Source organism: Perognathus longimembris, chromosome 4, assembly GCF_023159225.1.
Source record: "Perognathus longimembris pacificus isolate PPM17 chromosome 4, ASM2315922v1, whole genome shotgun sequence".
Taxonomy (NCBI): domain Eukaryota; kingdom Metazoa; phylum Chordata; class Mammalia; order Rodentia; family Heteromyidae; genus Perognathus; species Perognathus longimembris.
The window spans coordinates 14,617,007-14,635,247 of NC_063164.1; positions in this window are offsets into that span (position 1 = coordinate 14,617,007).

The following is an 18,241-nucleotide window of genomic DNA, read 5'->3' on the forward strand; positions in this document are numbered from 1 at the left end:
GGAATAAGAGGTGCATAAAAGATGCTTTTGCTGGGCCCACAAACTAACAGAAAGCAGGAGACAAAGTTGGCATCTCTCCTTACTTTATGTATGCTTCTGCTTTAAGTCATTCTCTCTCCAGTTACTTCTAAATCACCTAGGAATCTGGAAGGACAGGACTTATCACTGATCCATAATATCTCCCTTGGGACTGAAACTGCCCCCAAGGAGCAATAGAGCTTTCTCAGGACAACTTGCCTTGAAGGCAGTGATCATTTCTCCTGAAAGGAGAAAGACTGAGCTAATGGTCAACCAGACCCAACCTGTGACTGGGACTTGTAACCGTACAGACATCTGTCCCCTGCTTCTAATTTCCTGTCTATTTAAGCATATAGCTCATGTCTCTGAGAAACACACTACCTGTTGCAACTCAAAGGATGGATTCAGAGACAGAGAGTGCAGAGAAAGTGAGACTGTAAGGGCAGTCTTGTAAATATTAGGTATCAGAGGGGCAGACACAACACTAGCGGGTGAGGCCCCTCCCACAATCCTCTGGCTGAGTGCTGTGCATTTTACATTCTCCCCTAAGTTACATTACTTTCTATTGGGTAATTCAAATGCATGCTCCTCTTGTGGTTGGAGTGGGCTTTTGGCTGTCCCCACCTCCCTTTGTTCTTTTGTGGTTGAGGAGACTTTTCTGGGTATTTGCTTTCTGGCACATACACAGTTTCTACCCATTTTTCTCCTTTTATTTTAGCCCATTCCTTCCCCTGGCTAATTGACTCCACCCTTTTCTAATCAGTCCTCTTTGTCTTCAGATTTTCCAAGGCATGAACTTTGTCATCTCTACAAGCAGGCTGCTGGTAACTCTCCACTCAGGGTCAAATGCCTTTTCTTGAAAATGGACCACCACGAATGCCGGGCTAGATTTATCTCCCCTGGCGCGGGGATGCTAAGCTTACTCCCTTATCAGTGCTCCCCTTTCCACCCTCTCCCCTGGGCGCCCGACCCGCGGGCGGCCAAGGTGGAGCGAAGGGACACGGGCAAGGCTAAAGTGCACGCGGCCGAACGAGATCCCCTTTTCCTCCCTCCTTACCCACCAAGGAAGCCAGGCGTAGACGGATCTCAGAGTCGCTTCGGAGAGCAATCCAGTTTATTCGGGAGGGGCTCACAGTAATATAGTAGTGATGACGAGGATTGAGCAGGAGCTGGCGATAGGCTGGCGAGCTTGTCCATCCAAGAGCAGCTCCCAAGGACCTCCCTCATGGGCTAACGTCACTTCCCATAGTACCGCCCTCTGGGCAAAGCTCGTGAAAGGGGAGCACACGTGCTCACTGGCGCAAGGTGGGGGATGGTCTCAAAGCTACCCCTTCTGGTTCCGGACCCAGAAGGAGATAGGTGTGGCTCACTTCCACACTGCCCCAGGGCTGGGGGAAGGGCGGCGTCTCAGGAGCGCTCTCATCGCCCTTCCCCCCTTAAGGCCAAGATGAATCCCCAACACACAAAGGCTCATTTTATTTATTTCTAACATGCCTGTACTTTATTTCTAACATATCTGTACCCTAGAGATAGCTAAAGGTGTACTGAAGTGCTGTCCTCTCATGGTTACCACATAATACATCTCCTCTCTCTGTCCTTGATCATGTCTCTCTGTTTGGTCTGTAAGGGCAAGTGACCAGACTTGACATGTGGAACTTTGGGAATTTGAGCCTGGTGTTAAAAACTCCCGTATTATAGGTACGATGTGCAGGTTACACAGTCTCATAAACTCACACCCTGACTCATTCATTCATGCTACCGTCGCTATAGGGTGCTTATTATGTGCTTAGGTCCTATAGAGGAATACTATAGGGATCGGGTCCCCAGTGGGTGGCCTTCCAGAGGCTCTGAAAACTTTGGGAGGTAGGGCCTTCCTGGAAGAAGCAGGTCACTTGAGGGAGGAGGTACTTCCTTGGGGGTCCCTATCTTGCCCCACCTTCTATCTCTTGTTCTTTCTACTTCCTGTCCACCATGAAGTTAACAGCCTTGCCCAGCACATGCTTCCGGCCTCCCTGATGTTCTGCATTGCCACAGGCCCTGAATTAAGGAAGCTAAGAACTGTGAATTGATACCATGACCCAAAATAGCTCTTTGCTGCCTTAAGCCATTCATTATTTCAGGCATTTTGTCACAGTGATGAGAAAAGTAATTAATACAAAGCCTTTTATTTTTATTTTGAACCTAAATGGCCACAGGTAGCAAGTGGAGGTAAATCAGACAATGCAGTCCTAAAGTGTGAACATGTCAGAGACTTTGAATGTAGTGCTAGGGAGGGAGTCAGAGGAAGCATGGAGAATTGAGCCCAGAAAGATGAGACTGAACGGGAGAACTGGGGTTTGAAGGCATGGCTTACTTAGTAGAGCACCAGCCAATGAGCAAAAGCACCAGGTATGGAGTTCAAGTCCCCGTCTCAGAAGAATGGGAAGAACTCTGTTGGTCATTATAGGGACTCTGGCTTTTATGCGCTGAAAGGGGAGCCCATCCATATTTTGAGTAGAGCAGTAAAAATAAAGTTGTTTTTAAAAGGATTCCTTCCTCTGCAGCTATAGAGTGTGCTTCCCCAAAAGCTCATTTTTTTGGGAAACTTAAACCCCAAATTCATAGGTTGATAGGATTTAAAAGTAGAATCTTTGGGAAGAAATTAGGAAGAGATAAGATTGTGAGAGCGGGCCACCCTTGATAGAATTAATGGCTTTATAAAGCTGGCACACAAGGGCTGTCTCACCATACAATGCCTCCTTGCCATGTGGTAGGACAACTCAAGTTCCATCCCAGAGGCCTTGCCCTTGGGCTTTCACCCTTCTGAACCACCGAGTTCTATTCTTTATAAATTAGGTGGTCTTGGGAATCTGGTTATAGCAACAGGGAACGACGAAGACAGTTGCTATACTGGGAATAAACTGTAAGAGCTGAGGGTAGATCCAGGGAGAATATCCCAGTTGGAAGGCTGGCAGAGGTAACCAGGTCAACTATGATGGTAGATCACACCAGGATAATAACAGTTAAGGAGTTGCTTAGTGTCAGACTCTAGATATATTTTGAAGGTTGAGCCCATAGGATTTCTTGACAGGTGCTGATTAAAACATATATTAAGCTTCTAATATATGCCAAGCACTAGCTGTGAACTACTTGTGAGCCAGATTTGCCAGAGAAATGTCACCTGGGCTTTGACTAGGACCAGCTATTTCTAAGACAGATTGCACCACGGGGCATTTCTCACTCTCAATGTCCTCCAATTTGGTCTTCAAACATTGCCTCTTCAGATCAGAGCCAATAGAGCTGCTGGCACCATGAAATTTGTTGTTATTCTTATTCTTATTCACCCCACATCACTCCATGGTATCTCCATTAAGAAAATAGATGAGGTGAGTCCTCCATAAATCCTTCGCTCTCCAGTTCTGTTCCCCTGTCCATCACCTCCTTCTTCATTGTTACTATGGCAGGCTTTCGCATTCAAGGCCAGGTCAGCCCTCCTGAGGACTTCCATCTCCCTCCTCTCGCATCTGCCCTGTCCTCTGGGGACTCACACAGCCTGGGGATGGGAAATTGAGTCATCTGTCTTCTGTAACCATATGGATAAGATGTAGTCATTACCGTGGTTGGTATTGTTGTGCCTTGGAAGCTAATTAAGACAATTAGCTATCAAATACCAAAAACAATTAAGCTAATTGAAATAAACCATATGCAGTTTATACCCTTGCGCAGACAAAAAAAAAAATTAACATGTGTCTGGATGATGGCACTACAGACATCCCCGATGCCAAAATAAATCAGGAAATATGGGCAGCAAAGATGGAGGTATCGTAGTACCCCATCACTTTATCCCCACAAAATATTCCCCAACAACATTTGGCTTGATTTGGGGAGGTTTCTCCTAAACTTAAAAAGGTATTTCTGCCCCTATATGTCTGTCTCTCAGGCTATCAAACAGCAGACTTACGCTGTTGCCCTGCTTCTGACTCAACTCAGTGGCAGAGTGCGACACGAGACAACCCTCAGAGGAGAAATGGAACTTCTCAGAGGATCCCCACAACCTGTAGGCTCACCGGTTCCCTAGGGGGAAAGGCCGCTGTCATAGCTTCAGGTGGTGACTGGCAGTTTGAGACCAAGTACATCATTTTGAAAGAGAACGGAACCAAAGCTGTGGGAACCAGCAGAGACTCTATAAGGAGTGTGTTTATCTGCAACGCCCTCAACTGCACATGCCAAAAAAAAATTCAACTCGAGTTTGCTTAAGCCAAAAAAGAATACTAATAATAGACCTTGACTAGGAAAACAACCCAAGGAGACAGAACTAAAAATTAACTATGAAGGACCAGGAATTCAGCTCAAAAAAAAAAAAAAAAGAAAATGGCTGTGTCTGTCTGTATTTCCTCCCCATCTAGCTCTGTGCTGGCCCAACTCTGGCTTCAGAGAGCTCTGCTCCAGGAAGCAGGGCCCGTGGATGCTGCCAGGGACCATCTGGCAACCCTAGCGGTTGCAGAGAACTCCCCATCCCTAGTGTTCAGGTATCCCTTGTACACATTACTGGCCTCTGAGCCAAACAAACGAGCGGCAGCTGGGCACCGAAGGCCCACGTCTAGGATCCTAGCTACTCAGGAGGCTGAGATCTGAGGTTCACGGTTCAAAGCCAGCCCAGGTAGGAAAGCCTCTGAGACTCTTATCGCCAATTAGCTAAACCACCCCGCTCCCCAAGAAAAAGCCAGAAATGGAGCTGTAGCTCAGATAGTAGATTGTTTGCCTTGAGAAAAAAAATCTCAGGGATAGTACCCAGGCCCTGAGTTCAAGCCCCAGGACCAACACCACGTACTAGGCAAGTGCTCCACCACTTGAACCTCACTCCCAAGCCCATTTTATATTTTAATGTGCATCTGTTATTTGTGCAGGGGTTAAGGGTCACTTGATCCCCTCCTCCTATGTCAAAGAAATCTCCCATCTTGTGAGCAGTTGTGTCCTAGTAAAAGTTTGACAATCTGTTATGAAAGAACAAAGGGCCAACTTTGAATGGGCCATTTCATTCTGTGATGTCCATATTCCCATTAAAAACCAATTTATAGCTATCCATGTGATGTCACTGCAGAACTGAGATGTATACATAGTATCACTATAGATTCTGTCTATCACATAGACACAAAAACATGAATAACTTCAAGCATATAGAAAAGGCTGAGTGCCCGTGGCTCACCCCTGTAATTCTACCTATTTAGGAGGCTGAAATCTGAGGGTCACAGTATAAAGCCAGCCTGAGAAGAAAAGCTCACAAGACTCCATATCCCAAATTAGCCAGCAAAAACTCAGACTGGAGATGTGACTCAAGTCATAGAGCACCTGGCAAAGCAAGCTCAAGCAAGGCCATGAGTTCAAACCCTGAGACAAAAAAAAAAACACACAATAGCAATGATTATAAAATAATTGGTAATTAGGAAATGATTAATTTTTCATATTTAACACTTCTATGTATAATGTAATGTATTTGCCTGGGAGCCTGCATAATTATACTTGCTTTTTAATTAAGCTTTCTATTTTGAGATTGCTCTCTCAACCAGAGTATTGCTATAGTCACCTTACAGAAAGTTTTCGTCACAGCAATGATCTTCCAGGTTGCCCTGCTATCACCACTCACTTCCCTCCCACCCACACCCCCTGATAATTCGCCCTGGAAGCCACAAACCTGCTATCTATTCCTATCACCTTGTCACTATAAGACTGTTGTCTAAATAGATTCAGAAAATGTGTAACCTCTTGGCACCAACTTTGCCAACTCCACCTTATTCCCTGGAGATACATACGGGTTGTTGTGTCTGTGGATCAAAAGATTAGTCTGGGGGGCTGGGGATATGGCCTAGTGGCAAGAGTGCCTGCCTCGGATACACGAGGCCCTAGGTTCGATTCCCCAGCACCACATATACAGAAAACGGCCAGAAGCGGCGCTGTGGCTCAAGTGGCGGAGTGCTAGCCTTGAGCGGGAAGAAGCCAGGGACAGTGCTCAGGCCCTGAGTCCAAGGCCCAGGACTGGCCAAAAAAAAAAAAAAAAGATTAGTCTGGGGCTGGGAATGTGGCTTAGCGGTAGAGTGCTTGCCTAGAGTGTATGAAGCCCTGGGTTCCATTCCTCAGCACCACATACACAGAAAAAGCCAGAAGTGGTGCTAAAGTGGCAGGGGGCTAGCCTTGAGAAAAAAAAAAAATGCCGGGACAGTGCCCTGGCCCTGAGTTCAAGACACACACACACACACACACACAGAGAGAGAGAGAAATGCTATTCTTCTTGCCTTACTGATATTCTAGCTTGTCCCTCACTGAAAGACAACCCCTAAGTTATTTCCATGTTTGGTTATAGTACAAATAGAATAGCTATAAGCAATTGTTTGTAAATTTCTGTATGAAGGTGAAATCTTCACTTCTCTGAGATGAATGCAGTTGATGGGCCGTGTGGCAGCCGAATGGTTTCAGGAGTGGCTAGGCCCCCTCTACCTTCCCCCGCTAAAGCAGACACAACCCAGTGTCTCCACATTCTCACCAGCATTCCGGGGTGCCCGCCCAGTTTTCATTTGCATTTCCCTAATGGCTAATAAAGTTGAATTTCTTTTCATGTGCTTAATTGCCATCTGCTTATCCTCTTCAGTGAAATATTCCTCCACGTCCTTTACCCTCTTTTAAGTCGGGTTGTTTGCTGGGTTTTGATGTCGAGCTTGGGAAATTCCTTCGTGGAGATAGAAGGCTTTTGTTAGATATGTGACTTGCACATCTTTTCTCTGGTTTATAATGTACATTTCCATCTGACCTACGTACCTACACACACACACACACACACACACACACACACACACACACACACACACTGCACTGCCCTAGAAATGGAACCCAAGGCCTTGTGAATGCTAACAAGCAGGCTTCCACTAAGCCACACCTAGAGCTGCCTTGTCAGCCTCTTACTCAGATCTTTTTCAGAATAAACAATTACAATACGATAAAGCCCAACGGAACCATTTTCCTTCTCCTGATTTTTCTTCTATTGGCAAATCTAAGGATTTTTTTGGCCCAATAGTTCCTCCTATTTTTTCCCTCTAACCTTCATGGTTTTAAGTTTTATATTTTAAGTTAATTTTTGTATAATGTAATCTTGAGATCAGGTTTATTTGGTAGGGTGGGGGAGGGTATGTGATTCTTGCCTATGAATAACCTTTTGTGCCATCAATTGTTGAACTGTTTTCACGCATTTTGCCAAAATCAGGAGAGGCCTATGAGTATGGGTCAACTTCTGGTTTTTCTACCCTTTTTCTATATGTCTATCTCTCCTCCATACCACAGTCCGGATTACTGAAGCTCGGTAACCCTGAAATCAGGTAGACTGATTACTCCCGCTCTAGTCTCCTTTTTCCTGTTGTTTTAGCTTTTGTTTTCTTGTGTTGTTGTTGGTTTCTTGTTTCTTTTTTTTGCCAGTACTGGAGCTTGAACTTTAGGCCTGGCCACTGTCTCTGAGCTGCTTTGGCTCAAGGCTAGTGCTCTACCACTTGAGCCACAGTGCCACTTCCAGCTTTTTCTTATTAGTTTATTGGAGATAAGAGTCTTACAGACTTTCCTGCCCACTCTGGCTTCGAAACACCATCCTCAGCTCTCAGCCTCCTGAGTAGCTAGGACTACCAGTATGAGCTACCAGTGTCTGGCTTATTCCTTAGATTTTGGTATAAAAGTTACAACAAACCTGTATGCTTCAGTCATTAACATGGCACATCTCTTTGTTTGCTCAGATCTTTGATTTCTTTCCTCTGCCTTGTATAACTTTCAGTATATAGATCAGATACCTTACATCTACACGTTAGCATTTTATATTTCAATTGCTATAAATAGTATTGACATTATTAAATTTTGGTGTAATGTTATTGCTAGCATATGGAAATATAATTGATGTTTGTATGCTCATTTTTCATCCTGTGATCTTGCTAAACTCATTAGATCTGTGGGGTTATGTGTTGTATGTGTATATGTGTGTGTCTTTGTGTGTATGTGTGTCTGTGCCTGTGTCTGTGTGTGCATGCATACGTATGCATGCTGAGGGTAGAACCCAGGGCATCTAGCATGTTCTACCACTGAGCTACACTCCACCCAGCCCTGAGGTGTTTGGTTTGTTTCCATTGGTATAGACCCCCCTTAGGATTTCTATACAGCCAAGTCGTATGATCTGCATATCTTCCACTTCTTTTCCCTGCCCATTGTACTAGCCAGACATGCTGTGTTCGATAAGAGCAGTGAGGACAGAGGCCTTCCCATGCTCTGGCTCTCCCTCCACAAGCGGAATGTTAGCTGTGGGTTCTGTGCCAGTGGCTCATTATCAGTGGGGTGGCTTTCCATCACTGTGACAAATACCTGAGAGCAACAATCTAAAGGAGGAAGAGTTCATTTGGGCTCACAGTTTCAGAGGTTTCAGTTCAAGGACCGTGGATAGATTGCTTTGGCCCTGAGACAAGGCAAAGCATTATGGAGCTAAGTGTGGTAGAGGCTGCTCACCTCAGGGCAGCCAGGAAGCGGGTACCAAGACAGGCAGCAGCTGGGACAAGATACGGCTTTCCAGGGTACACCCTCCTCAGTGACCTACTTCCTCAAACTAGCCCCTCCCCCTTACTTTTCACCACCTCTCAGTAATACCATCATATTATTGACCTATCAAAGAACTAATCCATTGATTAGGAGCCCTCGGGAGCCAGGTACTTTCCAGTTACTAATCCATCAAGAAGCAAGTCAATACATGAGCCGGTAGGGGATATTTCATAGTCACATGGTAACATTCTCTGTTTCTACTTTTCTGAGTGTTTTTATTATGAATATGTATTGTACTTTGTCAAATGTTTTTCACATGTCAATTCATATGTTTATGAGACTTTTTAACCTGTAAAAGAAATGGTGGATAACACTGACACGTGTGTGTGTGTGTGTGTGTGTGTGTGTGTGTGTGTGTGTGCATACACGCATGCGTGCTGTTCCTGGGGCTTGAACTCAAGCCTTAGCACTGTCCCTGATCATAGCCACCCATGACTCTCCCATAGTATTTTGCTGTCTGCAGAGTCTGTGGTGATAGCCCCTTTCCTTCCTAATGTTGGTAATTCATGGCTTCTCTTTTTTCCTTTCTCAGACTTTCCATAAGCCTGTGTGTCCGTCAGTCTTCTGTCACTGTGATCAAACTACTGGGGAAATACCCTTAAAGGAGGGAAACGTTCTTTGGCTCTGGATTTTGGAAGTTTCAGTCCGTGGTGACATGGCTTCACTGGTTTGCGGTAAGGCAAAACACCATGGAGGAAGTGGATAGAGGTAGGAAACTGTTCACCTCAGGATGGCCAGGAAACAAAAAGAGAAATAGAAAAGGGCCAGGGGTCCAATCTCCCCTTTAAGGCACACTCCCTATAACCTCTCTTCCTTCCTTCCACCAGGCTCTACTTCCTGAAGGTTCTACCACTTCCAATAGCACCACAAGCTACCCACATCAAGCATAGGAACCTTTGAGGATATTTAATGCTTAAACTGTAACATCTTTTCAATTGTATTGACTCTAAGTCCCTTGATTTTCCCCACTGTTTTTCTGTTTTCAATTTTATTGACTTCTGATCTGATCTTATTTATTTTCTGCCTTCTAGTTCCTTTGAGTACAGTTCTTTAAATTCTTGAGAGAGATCCTAGATTATTGTTTCAAAATTGTTTTCTTTCTTTTTATGTTATTTTTTGAGACTAAGTCTTACTTTATAGTCCAGATTGACTTCTATTGTATCATCCTCCTGCTTTCACCTCTTAAGGGCTGGGATGTACAACCATAGTCCAGCAATACAAGTTCTTTTTTTCTGATGTGTGCATTTAGGCCTGTAAGTTTCCCCTTCAACATTACTTTAACAGTGTTTCACTTTTGTTGTTGTTGTTGTTGTTGTTGTTTCAATCCTTAGGCTTGAGCTCTGGGCCAGAGCACTGTCCTGAGCTTTTTTCCTTAAGGCTAGTCCTCTACCCTTTGAACTACAGTACTTCCAGCTTTTTGGTGGTTAATTGGAGATATAATAGACTCACAAGGCTTTCCTGCTCAAGCTGGCTCCGAACTGTGTTCCTCAGGTCTCAGCCCCTTGAGTAACTAGGATTCTAGGTATAAGCCACTGACACTCAGCTTCCACTTTTTCTTATGGTACTGGGGTTTAAACTCAAGCCTCTAGGCTGGCTAAGTAGGTACTCTACCACTTGGGCCATGCCTCTGACTTTATGCTTTGGTCATTCTTTTTTTAGAAGTGACTTTGTTTTTGCCTAGGCCAGAGTAGACCAAGATCCTCCTGTTAATGCTTTTTCTGTTGAGATAGGGTCTTATGAACCTGTTTGCCTGGGTTAGTCTTGAGCAGAGACCCTGCAGACCTCAGCCTCGCGCATAGCTAAAATGACAGGTGCATCCCACCCACTGACTGAGGCGTCTAATGAACTTTTTCCCAAGGTAGCCTTGTGTGTTGCACAAAACTTGACAGCTATTAATTGTTGTATTTCCCTTAAGACTTCCCTCCTGACTCATGGATTATTTTAAAATATATTTGAGTTTCCAAGCGCACGGAGATTTTCCTGTTATTTTTCTGTTCCTCATTTCTAGTATGGTCCCATTGTGGTTAAAGAACAAAAACCTGTATTATTTTAATTCGCTCAAACTTGTTGTAATTTATTTCAGAGCCCAGGATAGGGTCTCTTGGCATATGTTTCATAAAAAATGGAAACAGAGTGGTAAAGGGGCAGAGCAGGATGGCCCTGGATACAAAACAACACAAAAGAATGTGCATTCTGATGCCGTTGGCTGCATGCTCTGCAAATGTCAATTCAGTCCTCGTGGTTGATAAAAGGTATGTTCCTCTATATCCCTGCCAATTTTATCTATCAATTGTTCTGCCAATTGTTCAGAGAAAGCTATTGGCAGTCTCTAGTTAGGACTGTGCTTTATCCACTTCTCTTTCGGGTTCAAACCTTTTTGTTTTTTCCTTTGCATACTTTTCAGTCCTGCTATATGGCACATCCGCCTGGTTGGCTACTGTCTTCTTGGTAGGTTGACTGTCTGGTCCTACTACATGTCCCCTCTGGTTCTGAATGCTTAGTGATGACAGGTCTGACTCTGTGTGACTCTCCTCCTCAGACACCTTCTAGAAGGGAAGGGGGAGGGTGCCTCATTTCCAGCTGGGGAAGACTGGAAGCTGAGACTCCCCACTCCGCCTCCAAGACACCACCCCAGAGTAAGTGTTAAAGCACCTTCTCACAGTCTCTTAAGACTGGAAGTCTAGGTCCCAGTTTTGTGGCCTAGGAGAGGAGGTGGCCATAGATTTTTTCAGTGGAGTTTAGCAATTACAGTCTTTTAACTTTTATGTCTTGCTGTCGTAGTACTCCTCTACTCACTTTTGGCTAGAGAAAGCAGACTATGTTGGGTTTTTTTTGTGTGTTTGTTGGTTTTGTCTACTATCACATGTAGGTCCGAGTGTAGGAATTATAACTCAAGAAAACTCACCCATGTGTCACTGCTTAGGTCCCAAGGCCTCTAACTACCCTTCCGAGTTTTAGGTTTCCTTTATACATAATAGAAAAGACGTTTTAGATAAACTTTGTGAGAGAAATCTTGATTTGTACAAGTACATCCGCAATTCACTCTGTAGTGATAGCTGTGGTTGATTGGCTCCCAGCTCACAAGTTCCTGAAATTGTATCAAGGGTTCCTGTAAGTTCCTGTCAGTCCTAATATACCGCTCTCATGAGAACCAGGCAGTGAAACTTACACCCTCTCCCTGAAGCTGTCCAACAGGCCGAAGCTTAGCCAGTCAAGTGTGCCCACCAGAGACCTTACACCAGAAGACAGTGGTGCAAAGGAGCAGAACAGCCATTGGCCACTCGGTGGAGCAGCAGCATCCGGGACAACTCACCAGTGCTACCTCCTGTTCTGTGGCAAGGGCAACGCTCTCAGAAGACAGTTTCTGTTGCCGTGTCTTTGACTGTGGTTCTGGCCAATATTGTGTCTACATTGACTTTCCTATCTTCCAGTGGTTCTTTGGGTCTCTTCTGCCATCATCTCTACTTCTGATAGGAACAAACAGGACTACTACCTACGGCACATTCCTACGGTCAGCCACAAAACCCTCTGAGGGACGAAGACCTCAGCATCCACCGCAGAGTCCTGACGCTTCCCCAGAGGAAATGACTGGAGGAATTAACAGCAAACGGTGCTACAGGAGATTTTAGGCCTCTACGCAGCCCAGGTTGCCTGGAAACTTATGATCCTCCTGCCTCTGCCTGCTATAGGCCTGCGCCACCACTCCTGGCTTTAAACTGATTTCTTAGCTGCCAAATAGCCAGCTCAGTGATGCTGCCTACCCACTACCCACTACCCACCACCACCACCATGGAAAAGCACACATGACACTGAAATCTCTTCCGGTGAGAGGAGTAGTTTGGCAATGAGTGGAACACACAACCTAACCTGACCTTGGGAAAAGACAATCCCATCGCCCTAAAGTGGAATTTCTGCTTCTCTACTCCTACTTCCTCCTTGCTGGCCTCCCTGGTTGATGGAGACCAGTTAGAGGCAAGTTTTCATGGCTCTGAAGATGGCTTTGGGGCACAGAAATTCCACTCCAACTAGTGACTGCTTGGGTTTTGAAAACTAGTATTTCACTTATTGAATGTGTAGATTCAACAATGTATAGTTCTCCCTTGGGCTTGTAAAAGCAACGTAGGAATTTTACTATCCTATTTGTAAGTCTAGCAAGTATTAACAGTCACTTTGAGAAGGCTTTTGATTAATGCTTAGTCCCATTTATACACTCAGTTAATTAACCATCTTTAACATTTTAAATGGCATTTATATCTTTAATATGTTCAATTCCTTTTTAAGCACTTCATCTGACTGATAAACCTCCCCATGCATGAAAGTGATTCTTAGAAATTTAATTAACTCGGCATACCAAAAAAAATAATAATAATAATCTTAAATGCTCTTAGATGTCCAAGCTAAGTGTACACTTAGCTTGTTAAAAGTCACAAATATCAATCAATTCATTTGAACATTAAGGAGAAATATCACATGATTTGAACTATGGACTAAGGGGATAAAGGGAAGGGAAGAGGGAAAAAGAGAGAAGGGTGGATAATTTCAAAATACAGTGTAGGCAAAACAGTGTAAAGAATCTCAGTAAAAGTTATTGATCATGGGGGGAGGGGCAGGCAGGGAAAAATAAATCAATAAATAGGATTCCTCTGAGCAAAATATAACATATGCATGTCTGAAATACCATGGTGAAACCTCTTGGTGCAAGTAATGCACACTTACAAACAAAAAGGAAAGCTGGGTACCGGTGGCTCATGCCTGTCATCCTGGCTATTCAGGAGGCTGAGATCTGAGGACTGCGGTTCAAAGCCAGCCCTGGCAGGAAAGTTGGTAAGACTCTTAACTCCAATTAACCACCAGAAAATCGGAAGTGGCGCTGTGGCTCAAGTGGTAGAGCACTTGCCTATAGCTGAGGAGCTCAGGGACAGTGCCCGGCCCCTGACCAACAAAAAAGAAAAGAAAAAGGAATACAAAGTAAGTAGAAAGAGACTCTGTTGGTGGGTTGGATGGGTGTTAGTGCAACGAGGGCAAGAAGACCTGGATGAGGGCGAATGAGGATGAATATGGTCCACACATTTATTTGCATATAGGAAAATAGAACAATAAGCATGTTGACATCGTTTTACAATAGGATAAGGGAGAGAGCTGATCTAGATACACTGCATACTGAGTGGCAATGTGACATGAATCCCGCCCCCTTGTACAACTAACTCGTGCCCATTTTTACAAAATGAATGCTATGGGTAGTGTATTATTGTAATAGGTCAACTGTTCTTCAAAATGGTGTAGACATAAACTACTAAGTAGACACCAATTGTCTTAACTTGAAGACACTAAGATGACAGTTTTGTGCCCTTAGCTATTTGTGCATTTGTACATGTAAAATGTTAATTTTACATATTCCTAGCGCGATACCAAAAAGACGATGTTGACTGAGAAGATGGCTTCCTTCTCAGCTCGGCGAAGCTGCTCGTCACGTGACTAGAATGATCATATAGGCAACGATCCATATGCCCATCGAGCTCTATTTTCAGCCTCTCAATTTCTTCACCGAAAGATGGAGGTGATCGAGTACCCAAGCCCCTTTGGTCAAGCCAGAGTAGATCCTAACCCCCACTCAGATCCTATACCTGACTTTATGTATAGATTTGGTCACTTATTACTAAAGAATCCTTCGTTCTTTCAAATGCTTCTTATCTCATAGCACCACAAAACTCTTACGTATATTAAGAGTGCATCTAGCTAGGTACGGTGGTGCTACGTGTCAACAATCCCAGCAACCAGGAGACAGGAAGATGGAGAGCTGAAGGCCAGCTTGGACTGCATAGCAAGAACTGGTCTAAAAATCCAACAACACTAACAACAGAGAAATGGTATCTAATTGGATTTCAGTGACCTCCCATAGCTTTGCCTGAGACTCGTCAGTCAGTCCTCCCGTGCCAAGCCTCGCTCATGCTCCTGGGGGGGGGGGGGGGTCCTGAGAACGCAAAAGTGAGTTTCCGCAACGCCTGTGCTCCGCTCCCGCTGAGGAAACCAAAGGAAACGTTCCTGAGCCCGGTCACTTCTGGGAGAGGTGATGTGGGGTTTCTGTGGACTTGCAGCCTCTGCTGCCCACCTTCCCCAGCAAACACAGCAGTGACTCAGGGCCTTTGGGAGAACAAGGCACACGCACGAGGCTCCGGAGAAGAACTCATCTCCCAGAAGGAGGAGGCCGCCTAGCCCAAGATAACCCCAGCTAGCACCTGAATCAAGAGCAGAATTCAGGCCCCAGACCCAGTGCTCTGGCCACGCAACCACAACAAAAGCAGCCCAGGAAGGGGTGGCCTTCCCAGGTCACCCCCCAACACAGGGACAGGCAGCACACCCACACACTCTGTTGCTTGGTAAACAGAATAGAAATAGACATGGCCCTGCCCTGGAGCTTTCTAAAATAAATATGTATATCAGGCATTTACATTTCCATAGCAAAGAGAAGCAATAAGAAGAAATAACTTTCAGCTAGGGTGGAAACAGGGCGGGGTGAACATCTTCCATGGAAAAGAATATATTAGCTTAGGGTAGTGGTTCTCAACACTGAATTCACGTTAACATCTCTGGGGCTTTGGGAGAGAGCAGGCGCTTTTTTTCCCCCTTAAATACCAATGTGAACCTGTAGAATGAGGTCCGAAAAGTAACATATTTTTAAAAAGATCCAAGGCATCCCAATGTATAGGGAGTTACAAACCTCTGGCTTAAAACAGTGATTTCTGGCCAGTGATTTCCGGTGGCTCACACCTGTAATCCTTAGCTCCTTAAGAAGCTGAGATGTGAGGACCGTGGTTTAAAACCACTCTTGACTTCAGTTAACAAGATGAAAGTGGAGCTGTGGCTTACGTGGTAGAGTGCCAGCCTTGAATGAGAAAAAACTAAGGGGCAGCACTTGAGCCGTGAGTTCAAGCCCCAGCACTGGCTGACGAGTAGTAATGAGGTTCGAACTCAGGGCCTTGCACTTGTCAAGCAGATCTCCTCCCACTTGAGCCACAAGCCAAGCCCAACACACTCACACATTTACTTCAGTTTCTCTCTACACGGTGCCGTCTGTGAGATCATAAGGTTGATATGTTCGTGATATTTTCTCTGCTGCAGATAAAAATATGTAACACGCTGGTGTGCAGGCTGTAGAACTGCCATTATCTCTCCCTCCAATTGTCACAGAAAAAAAAGAAAACCAAACCCACAATGCTTCTTCAGATTTCGTAGGCATTATTTACCAACAGGCAGAAAAGAAGGTAACAGCTGTAATGGAAACGAACAAAAACCAAGCACCATCGTAGTCTCAGGATTCTTTAAAAAGTCCTACTGACATCCGCCCGGCCTCCGCTGAATCCTAAGTGCGGCAGCATCCATGACGGCCGTGGTCCTTCCTGCTCTGATGTCTGCTCACCCCTGTGCCCTTCATGCACTGTCACCAAGCACTGGGGGCGGCACCCAGGGTGCAAACAAAGCTTAAGCCAGGTCCCTGCTGAACTTAGGACCTAGGAAAGTCAGAGAACACAAGCCACGGAAGCTCAGGGCAGGTGAGCTTCAAAATGAAGTCTGTTCCATGACTTTGCGGGGGGTGGGGATAGGATTGGGGTCCTGGGGCTTGACCTCAGGGCCTGGGCACTGTTCTTGAGCTTTTTTTTTTTCTTCAAAGCTAGCATTCTACCACTTGAGCCACGGTGCCACTTCTGGCTTTTTGGTAATTAATTGGAGGTACGAGTCTCACGGACTTTCCTACCTGGGCTGGCTTCCACTGCGATCCTCAGATCTCAGCCTCCTGAGCAGCTAGGGTTACAGGCGTGAGCCACTAGCGCCCGGCCCAGGGTCTGCTTTCTGCCAGCTCTGAGCTCTGCTGCACTCTGCCATACCCATCTCCAGATGTGCCCAAGTCTCCTCTGCCCACTGTCTCCCAGGGTCCTGAGCTCTGCTCTGGAGCCACTGGACACAGAGCTCTGTGTAATTCCTGCTTGTTATCCAAACTCCGTGATTCATCCAACCCAGAGAGCACACTGACAGCCATCTGCGTGGTTAGCCCTTGATAGAGCATTGTTCAGCACAGAGAAACAGTTCCAACAGAATTAAAAATAATCCCAGCAGAAGACTCCAACATTACCTCTTCCTTCCAGAACATAAATCCTACCGATCATTCATGGAGTCTCACTTTGCCCCAAATGTTGATTCAGGCAACAGACCAAATTCTTTATCGTGTAATTTATCATCTGGAAACAGAAATCCTCCCTTCACATTTCCGAGTCTGCTTCACTTGATCCAACCCTCTGTTGAAAGCCACCAAATCTGTTTCTATTGTTTCCAGCTACAGCTTCACGGCCGGCTGTGAGTGACCTCTGGTACCAATGCCCTTCAGTTTTGTTTCATCTTTCCTTTGCTGCTTAAAATTCCCTCGGAGAGCTCCAAGTGTCAACAAGCATGATCATTATTTCAGTCACCTGATCCAATACAAGAAGGGATGTCACGCCACCTGCCAAATGGGACGCATTACTGCCAGCTTCTGTGCCCTAGGGAGGGGTGGGGGGGGGCAAGGCAGGCGGGTGGCCTGTGAGCTCCGGCAGTCAGAAGCTGTCACAGGGGCTTCAGATGTCGAGAGCGAGCTGAAGCCCCTGCTGGAAACAAGGCAATGGCAGCTGCCCTGTGTGCTCAAGGTAAAAGAAGGGCCTGGCGTGGCCTGAGATCTGGCCGAGGATAGAGAAAGTTTGGGGGAGCTGCCCAAGATCCGACTGCCACCCCACTCAGAAAGCCCCAAAAGAAGACCTAAAATGGTGATGGGCCTGATTATAGTCGTTGGAAGACTCCCCCGCACCGTTCACACTCCCCCAAACATTTCCAGTCCGAAGAAGCTGGCATTAGGGCTGGTTGTTCAACGACATACCACGGCTTTTAATCCCTTTCTAGTCCTGTATCTAGACGGGCTTCCTCACTATGCCTCAAAAAGGCCTCAGTAAAGGGAACAAGGCTCCCTGAGAAGATAAGGCCTGAGGCCTGGCAAAGGAGAAGTCGGAGGAAACACAGGAAGTACCAGAGCTTCAGAAGAAACTCTGGACATTTCCGCAAGACATACCCTGGCCATCCGGCCCATGCCAGGCCCTGCGACATGGCTTTGTCATTATGTCTCTTACATTCCCAATGTAGCCTCCATTCTGCTCCTTCCCACTCCTCTTCCTCAAGGCACCCATGATGGTCGCCTTCCCGTTGCTGCAGCCCCCTTAGGTCTCAAAACCCCCACCAGTGCCTGCCGTGAGTGCTGAGAGGAAGATTCCCCGCTCCCTCCCACCAGGTACCAGACCTCCTGAATCTCTCCCGTGGTGAGTAGCGATGGTTAAGGGGTGGTTTCTAAAGCTCCAGGCTTAGTTCTTACTCATCTTTACCAGCTTAGCAACATGAGGCTGTCACTGGGTCGTACCTTTCGCGGATGTTTTGGAAGGGGTCCTAACCCACCAGTCAGGACTCATCCGTGCAGTCGAGGAACACCCACTCTTCTCAGCCATTGGCTGAAACACAAATGATTGACAGAGCTGTGCCCAGTGAAGGGTCAATTCTTCCAGCTCAGGTTTAGAGGGGAAAGGAGGAAATCCTAGAGTTCCCAGCTTGTATCCAG